This window comes from Emydura macquarii, unplaced genomic scaffold (assembly GCF_026122565.2).
Source record: "Emydura macquarii macquarii isolate MOO-44397 ecotype Brisbane River unplaced genomic scaffold, CSIRO-AGI_Emac_v2 contig_314, whole genome shotgun sequence".
Classification (NCBI taxonomy): domain Eukaryota; kingdom Metazoa; phylum Chordata; order Testudines; family Chelidae; genus Emydura; species Emydura macquarii.
Window position 1 is genome coordinate 6,432 of NW_027130451.1, and position 8,992 is coordinate 15,423.

The following is an 8,992-nucleotide window of genomic DNA, read 5'->3' on the forward strand; positions in this document are numbered from 1 at the left end:
TCCCTCCCTGCAGGCGGGCAGCGTGTTCGGTGACCTGCTGTATTGATAAACACGAGTTAAAAATGAGTCAGGCCTCAAACCTGTGAGACCCACTTAAAAATCACAAGACTTAAAAATACTGAACGCTGAGTTCTTTTTACTGGCCGTCTGGGTGGTGAGCCGTTGGCAGGCATGGTTTCCAGCGTTCTCTGCAAGGGTCAAAGACTCCCTTTTGTCTGCCCTCCCTAAGAAAACCATGAGAGCGGAGACTGGCCCACTCGCAGGATTCTAGGAGCCAGGGCTCTAAGAAAAACCCCAAATGTGGGACTTAGAAGGGGCAGCTGGGGGGTAAGTTACAGCTGGTTTAGGGGACGTGTGCCAGTCCCTTTACTGCACCTAGGAGCCTGCAGGAAGCCAAGGAGGAGCTGTGATTTAGAGTGTCTGAGCCCCGCTGCGTCCTGGGGTGATGTGCATTATACTCTGCCCTGCCTCACAGATCTGCCTAAAGCTGCAATCTAGCCCCGTGTGAGACTAAAGCTGGACACTTTGCGTTACAAATCCAGATCCTTTGTCCCACTGCTTATATCACAACGGCTTCTTTTTGGCAGATCCATTTGAATTCACCATCGCACGTCTCAGAGTGAATCTGGCTGCCTTTCAGCGTTCCACAGCTGCTCCCTTCAGCACAGCCCAAGACTTGGAAGCTGCAGAAAGAAGCGACAGCCACTGTCATTGTGCTTCCCTTTAACAAGAGACGGCCCCAGCAGCAGCTATTTCTCCTCAACCTTCACTCTAACGGGAAACTTGGCTCCCCAGGATTATCCTTCATCTGTAATTTTCCTACAGAGCATCTGTTGATAAAAGGCACTGCAGGACGAGAGGGGGTGAGTTTGGCTGTCTCTCGCAAGGACTTGAGTTGAATCACAGTGGGTCAGCCACTGGTGCTTTTTCTGGGGAAGATGCCCTCTTGTGCTCCCGCGTTTCCACTTTCCTTTGGAAACAAAGCCTCGGGCCCTTATGGATTTAAAGAAAACCTGCACAATGTGACCCAGCTCTAACAAATGCAGCAAGTCTGCCTGAGTTTGCAGAGAGTCTGAAGCAATTGCTCTTGGAGAGCAAACTGCCACATGCATCTCAGTGGGATGGTCACTCAGCTCCCTATTGAAGATAAATGAAATGTCAAGGCTGTCTGAAGGTGAGAAAGGAGAGGGGTTATCACATGATGAGGATTGGCCCGATTTCCTGGGAGCGGCGACTCACTTTGGCCCCACAAGTGGCTAGTGCTGGGAGATACCAGCACCTTTCCCCTGCAATCAGACCTGGGGAGTCAAAAGGCCTGGGGCAAGTTGTAAAACCCAGGAGCCCAGCTCAGCCCATACAGCACTGCAGGGTCCTAGGGATCACCTCTCATGGGGCACCCCCATCACCACTGCCCCAGCAAATACTGTACTGCTGCCCCCCCATCCCCATTGCCTAGCAGCGGTGGGAGCAGCAGCACCATTCTTATACACGGTGACCGTCAACTAACCACACTCTCAGAGGAAGTAGGGGTGTGACAGAGCAAGTGGGGTCCAGGGGTTTGGGCACTACCCTGTGAGGCTTGGGTTCAAGTCCTGCTCTGCCACAGATACCTGGTGCGACCTAGGTCAAGTCACTTAGTCACCTTGTGCCTCAGTTTTCTCATCTGTCAAATGTGGAGAACAGCACTGCCCTGCCTCACGGGGGTGTTGTGAGGATTAATTCACTGACGATTGTGAGGCTCGCAGGGACCACAGTGACAGGGCAGGTAAGTACCTTTGACAGACAGACGTGGTACATATAAAATGAGCAAGTTATACAATGAGAGCTTTCCCAAAATATAGCAAACAGCACTCACAGTGTTTGATCCAAGCGGGAACCGTCCACCCAGGTCCACGTCCTCCCCGGAGGTGTCACTTTAAGTCCAGTCCAGAACTGATTTGCACCTCGTATCACATCCTGTATGAAATCCTGGGAAGTGCAAAGCCGAGGGGTGGGGTGAATGTGCCGTAACCGGCTAGAATTCCCTGAGCGCTCCCATTCGATACCTGCTCTTGGCTACAGTGGCTCTGCCTGTGATGCCAGGCAGAGAACCCATCCACACCTGAGCTAATTCCCCCTCTCCCCTGGGTGGGCAGAGTCCAGGGCAGGGGCAGGAAATGTGGCACTCTCTGTGCAGACATGGTAACACCAGTACCAGGCCTGGGGGTCACAGGCTGAGCTGGCCCTTTAAGGGGGTCCTGGGTTCAGTCTCACCTGTGACTAGGTGCCCCTAGACAGAGGTAAAGGGTGGGTGGAGCTACAAGGGCAGCCCTTAGGGGTGCAAAGGCTGCAGGAGCCAGCTGGGAAGGGACGTCAGGGCTGGAAAATCTGTGGTGTTCTTGCTCTGAACTCTGTGTTCATAAGCCAGACTCCGAGAAGGGGAGAAAACACCCCAGTGGGCGTTTGATTAACTGGGGGACAAGGAGAAATGAGGCAGGGGGGGTTGAGGCAGGCTGGATATAAACCCCGTGGCACTGGGACTGTGCTCAGTGACTCCTGTCTCTCTCCAGCTGGAGGTTTATGATCCTGTATTTTGTGTTACCATCTCCTCCTGGGTCTGGATCACCAGCATGCGAGAGCTCTTCCGCGAGCAGTCCTCACGGCTCCGAGGCCAGTCTTTATGTTCTTTAGACAGCCAGTAGCACTTGTCCCCATGCAGCTGCCAGTCCCTGGGGCAGAGTTTGCACCCGGAGCCGTCTGGCGGGAGAGATGGGAACAGAGGTGTCGTTAGTTCTGAAAAGTCAAACTCTGCCTGGCTGAAAACTCCTGTTCAAAGCTGATTTTTAATGGAAAATGCCATTTTGACCACAACGAAAGTTTTTAGTTTGGCTGAAATTTTTCATTTTTTGGTAGGGGGAGGTGACTTAAAATGGAAATACTGATTTTTTGCGGGGAGAGGGAGGATTTCATTCAGTTTTGGAGGGGATTTAAACACTTTTAACATTTCTCCCCATTAGAAAAGAGAGAGAGGACTGTCATTTTTCTACGTCCTTCAAAGGATATCATGAAAAATATGAAAAGAAATACAAGTTTGAACTAGGTTTGCAGTGTATCAACTCTAGTCCGAGATATTGCTTAAGTTTTCTTCTACAGGCATGGAAAGAGCCTTCAGACTCAATGTACCAGTGAGGGCTTTTCTCAGGGGTCAGTACTCAAACAGCAGAGCATGGCGCTGTAGGTCCAGACTGTGGGGTGCTGGCAGAGCTGGGAGGCCAGAGAAGAGAGAATTCGTTTGAAGTGTTGCTCTCTTACTAAAGATCTGCTCCGACTCACTCACAAGTTCTGGGCTTAGTGCAAGACTCACTGGCTGGGACTGGCTGGATTGATGCACTAAAATGTAATTCCTGGGCTTTGACCGTGTCAGACCATAAAAGCTGAGCAGAGACAGGCCCAGCCTGTGCCCCGATGGGGGACCTCGAGGGAAACTCAGCGTTGAAACAAATAATACGGTGACTGTGTGAGGAGGAGGGACACCCCCTATTAAGGCAGAACTGAACCCAGTGCCCAGCCTGGCAGTAGGGGGCGCTGTGCCAATGCTAGTGCCATGGTTCTGCTGGGAACTAAAAGCAAGGTTCACCTGGGGCACTAAGAACATAAGAGCTTCCAGGTGGGCTCTGCCCCCTGTCCAGACGGCTCAGTGTCCTGTCTCTGACAGTGTCCATACCAGAGCTGCAGGGGGAGTGCACAGAGCAGGGTAATTATGGAGTGATCCACCCATCTTTCACTCCCAGCTGCAGGGTGTCGGAGGGTCAGCATGGCACCAGTCACAGGGTTGTATCCCTGACCGGCTTGGCTAATAGCCATTGATGGATCTAGTGTTCATGAATTTATTTCTTTATTTATAGGCCAGTTACCCAGTTTTTTGGCCATCACAACATCCCCTGGCAATGAGGTCCATAGGTTAGTTGTGTGTCGTGAAAAAGTACTTCCCCTCGTTGTATTAACCTGCTGCCCATTAATGTCATTGGGTGACCCCTGTTTTCTGTATTGTGGGAAGGGTAAATAACACGTCTCTAGTCACTTTTTCCACACCATTCGTGTCCTGTCATCTTTGTTTTCCAAGTCCACTATATCCTTTTGGAGATGGGGTGACCAGAACTGTACAGAGCTTTCAAGGTGTGGGCACACCATGGATTTATACAGAGGCACGATGATATTTTCTGTCTTATTTTCTATCCCTTTCCTAACAGTTCCTAACATACTGTTCGCCTTTTTGACCGTTGTTACATATTGAGTGGAAACTTTCTAGAAGTATCCACGGTGACCCCAAGATCTCTTTTGAGTCATAACAGCTCATTTCAAACCCATCATTGCATAGGTACAGTTGGGATTATTTTCCCAGTGTGTACTACCTTGCACTTATCAATAGTTATTTTCACCTGCCAGTTTGTTACCAAGTCACCCACTTGTGAGAGCTCCCTCAGCAACTCCTCACAGGCAGCTTTCGCCTTAACTATCTTGAATAATGTTGTAAATTCTGCAAACTTTGCCACTTCACTGTTCACCCCCTTTTCCAAATCATGAATGAATATGTTCAACAGCGCTGGTCCCGGTACAGATCCTTGCCAGATGCTGCTATTTACCGCTCTCACCTGTGACAACTGACCATTTATTCCTACCCTTTGTTTCCTCTTTCAACCAGTTACTGATCCTGACAGGATCTCCCCTCTTATCCCAGAGCTACTTAATTACCTTAAGAGCCTTTGATGAGGGACCCTGTCAAAGGCTTTCAGAAAATCCAAGTACACAATATTGACTGGATCTCCCTCATCCACCTGCTTGGTGACTCCCATGAAGAATTCCCTTGACAAAAGCCATGTTGACACTTCCCCAACAAAGCATGGTTATCTACGGGTCTGTTAATTCTATTCTTCACTGTTGTTTCTACCAGTTTGCCCAGTATTGAAGTCAGGCTCACCAGGCTGTAATTGCCAGGATCACACTGGAGCCCTTTTTAAAAATTGGCATTACATTAGCTACCTTCCAGTCATCTGGCTCTTCTTGAATATTGGGGGGTCTGAAACTGTTCAAAATCCAGCCTGGATGACTTCAATTTGCCTCTCTAAAACACACCCTGCAATTCCAACAAGCTGTGGGATTCTTCTTCATCATTTCCCTAAGTCATTGTATAGCCGTGCTGTGTGCTGCTAAACAGGTGTTGAGTTTCACCCCAGAGGTGGCTGCATTTCAGTAGTGGGGGAAATGATTCCTGAGGGTACTACATAGTTTGTAAAACACTCTGTGATCCAACCTCTACAGACATGGTATTATTACACTATGAGTATAGCTGCCTGTATTCCAGCAATGGGAATTACTCTCACCACTAGATGTCACTGCTGATCCTCGGCACAAACAGCTGAGAATTAATTTGCTTTACTTCGATTGTAAACTCCCTGGGGCAGGCGCTGTCTTTTTATATGTTTTTTACAGCACCTGGCACAATGGGGCCTGGTCCACAACTGGGCCTTTTGCCCCTGCTAGAATACAGATCAATAATAATCAATACTTAGTATTACAGTAGGACAGAGAGGCCACAAGCCTGGATAGGGCCCCATTGGGCTAGATGCTGCACATACACATTGTAAGACAGTCTCTGCCCCAAAGAGCTACCAGTATAACCAGAGGAAAAGAAACAGCTGGAGTTACACAAAAAGGAGCAGGATGACAGGAAGAGTGAAATAACCCTATTGGGACAGAAAGACGCAGCCACAGCATTTATCTTGCACCCACCAATTGGGGTGATGAAAAGAAAAAAAAAAGACAGAGGCATTTGGGGTGTATAGTGCATCAGAACCAAACCTAAAGCATTACAGCATATTTAAAAGTGCCCCATCTACTTAAAAAATCACCCTGCTGTCTGAACATTGTTTTCCTGCTGCAGTTACCAGGAGACTGGACTGACACAAAAATTGCTTTTTCTCAAAATGAAAGTCTTTGCAGAAAACTTGTTGCATTTTTACTTTTCTAGTTATTGTTGAAATAACCTTCCTCCTCCTGAACACTTTGACTAAAAAATGAAAGTTTACTCCCATGGTTAGCCCCCTTTACACTATCACATTGAACATGTTGCCATCTCTCATATTTTTATCACATTTCTTGTGAAGTTTGGTGTTTTCTTTCAAGCCCCAGCTCCTGGAGTCATGGGATTATGTGAGAATCTGTTTCATTAAAGAAAGTTTCCATCTGTCAGAATTGCAGAGAAAAGTTTGACAGCATGACCCAAGTGCAACCTAAAGGCTCAGAAATCAGAAGGCAAATCTAAAGAACGCAAAATGTCTAATTTTCCTACCGTAAGCCAATCTCAAGATTTTTTAGGGCCTGACTCATGCTTTTTGAATGCTTGGGGATCGCAACACTGGCGTAATGTAAGGGGCCTCGATATGAATGCGAATCTGGTCTAATGTATTTCAAGCTTACAGAGTCCCTTTAACATGGTTACTGGGTTTTTAGCCACAGCAAGAGTTTTGCAAAATCTTTAAGGGAGAGCGACTCAGGATTCTGGGACAGTAGGAGCTGTGGTCACCTGCCAAGCTGCCATTGTGGGGTTCACATAGAATTGGTTTCAAGTGAAACCGGAAATCCTCCAGACAGGAGCTGCATTCAGTGCTATTGACGATTCTGGTTTCATTATTCTCCGATGTATTCAGAGCTCCTCCGGTTTGTCCTTCACACAAGACATGCAACTGGGAAACTTCAAAACAGCATCAGCGTCAATAATAATCACTTCTATTGCAGCTATTTAGAGATTAAAAAAACCAATTGTGGAGGGTGTAAAATCATCAGACAGTGGAGTATCACTGCTAGGGTGCAGATTGAGGAAGAGAGAATCCCATTCACTACACAGTATAGGTGGATTTCTGTCTTCCGTCCACCATGTACCAGTGAACATGTCTCACCTGGATCACACAGGTCTCAGCTCTTAACTGCACCTTGTTCCTGTAACATTTTGCCTTGGGTGGTGATGTAGTGTCTAGGATTTCATTCGCAAATGGACTGGAGTCAGGAACGGAATATTAATTCTGAGTAGGTGCACAATTAAACCCAAACGGATAAATAGATTGGAGCTACTTACCCCAAATCCCCAGCACTATCACAGCTATTGTCAGGACGATGTTCCCGGCCCATCCGACCCCTACAGTGATGTGATGTCACCGGGGACATGGAGGGGAACCTAGAAGAGACAATGTTGTGAGAAACACCATCAGCAGCCAGTGTGAGAAATAATGAAACTTCTTCTTCTCTGGAGCCCATTGCAGCCTCCTTACACGGGAATTCCCCTCCTCTCCATATAACTCAAGGGGCAGCTTTAACAAAGGCAACATCTTTCACCCATTTCTCCCAGAAGCACCTTCACACTTTTTTCCACATGGTCCCTTATGCGTGGATGGCTCTCCGTCACTCATTCTGCACAGCCCTTCCTCTGCCCTGCTTCAGATGCTTTCTTAAGTTCCCCGTGTGTTTTGTCCCATTTACGTAGATCCCAGTTCTATAAATGCTGTTATATCAGGAGTCACCAGGTGGTGTTGTTACACACGGTCAGATAAATTCCTTTCCCTGCTGTGTGTGAGCACTGCTCAGTCTTAGAAGAAATGTGATGTTATTGTTCATTTTGTGGTATAGTTACTTTGTGGGGGAGCTGTTACACCGGCAGGGGAGTTTGCTCTCTGCCTTAATTTCTCTTACTAGAGTCACATCTTGGGGCAGAGCTGCTTCCCGGGAACCAGGCATTGGTATTTTGTTTGAGATTCCTGAAAGAAGGGTCTGTTTGCATGCCATCTGTGAGCACTTCCATTCCAGGACTGGTGCATATGGTGTAAATAAACAGATTGCACCGAGAAAATACCCAGCCTCCATCTCACTGAATTCTTCTCCAGTGTCAAAACAACAGGGCAGGCTCCACTGTCTACTGTCACTGAGCAGAGGGGTGACAATACTTGTGCCTGCCCTTAACTTTAAGCTCATAAGTAGTCCAGTTAATTCCAACAGGACCAGTTATATGAGAAAAGTAAAGTGTGTGTGTAAGTGTTAGCAGGACTGGGGCCTTAGTTCATAAATGGCCTGGTTGAGAGACCAAATGTTTGTGCAGCGCCTAGCACAATGAGTCCCCAGTCATGACTGGTGGTCCTGTAATAAAAATAATACTAAGCCTGTCAGCCAGAGGCCCTGTCACCTCTGGGCCACCCCAGTAAATCAAACCATTTTTGAATGTTGAGAAAAGAACTAATGATGAGAGGTTGTGGGGACAGAGGAGAGAATTAATAATAAGCAGTTCAAAAAGTGTTCCCAACTTTTTTGAAATTTAAAAATTTTTGCCCCACTGAAGCCCCCTCACACATACGTGCCCCAGGTCAAAACGTTTGCAAATGTTTTGCTGAATATTTTTTCCAATTTGGTTTTTCAAATTTTGAAATTTCAGAATTCTAAAAATTACAACCATCTTTACTAATGATACCAGCTATTAACTAGCTACACTATCAGAGCTATTTGACCATATGGCTGCAGAGTAAATCTCTGGCTGATGCTTCAGCACTGTTAGCATAGAAAGGAATAAGGCAATGGAGAACTAGGCTCTGCATCACAGTTACACACATGCTGCTCTGTTGTAGGCAATGGGTTTGTCTATATGTCAGCGACAGCCTAAGCTAAATATAGTGGATATGGCTGGTTAAATTTTCCATCAAAACTATTTTTCGATAAAAAATTGAATTTGGGACTGAAATTTTCTCTTTTTTTCTTTTTTTTTTGCTAAAAGCGTTTGCTTTCTCTAGAAAATGTTGATTTCTTTTTGTCAAAAAACTGAATACCCCCAAAATGCAGTATTTTGATTCTGAAATGCCACCCACTGTGGGTCTCATAGAATTGTAGTTTGGGTGTCTCATTCCCCTATTCTTGTTGATGGGCTGCAGGGCCACCCAGAGGAGATGCTAAAAAGGGTAGACTGCTCCACGCTTCC

General features: G+C 46.9%; 1 pseudogene; it reads right to left on the reverse strand.

Moving 5' to 3' along the window:
- Positions 1 to 559: 559 nt before the first annotated feature.
- On the reverse strand, positions 560 to 7,210 carry LOC137165669 (killer cell lectin-like receptor subfamily B member 1B allele A; annotated as a pseudogene).
- Between the last annotated feature and the right edge of the window lie 1,782 nt (positions 7,211 to 8,992).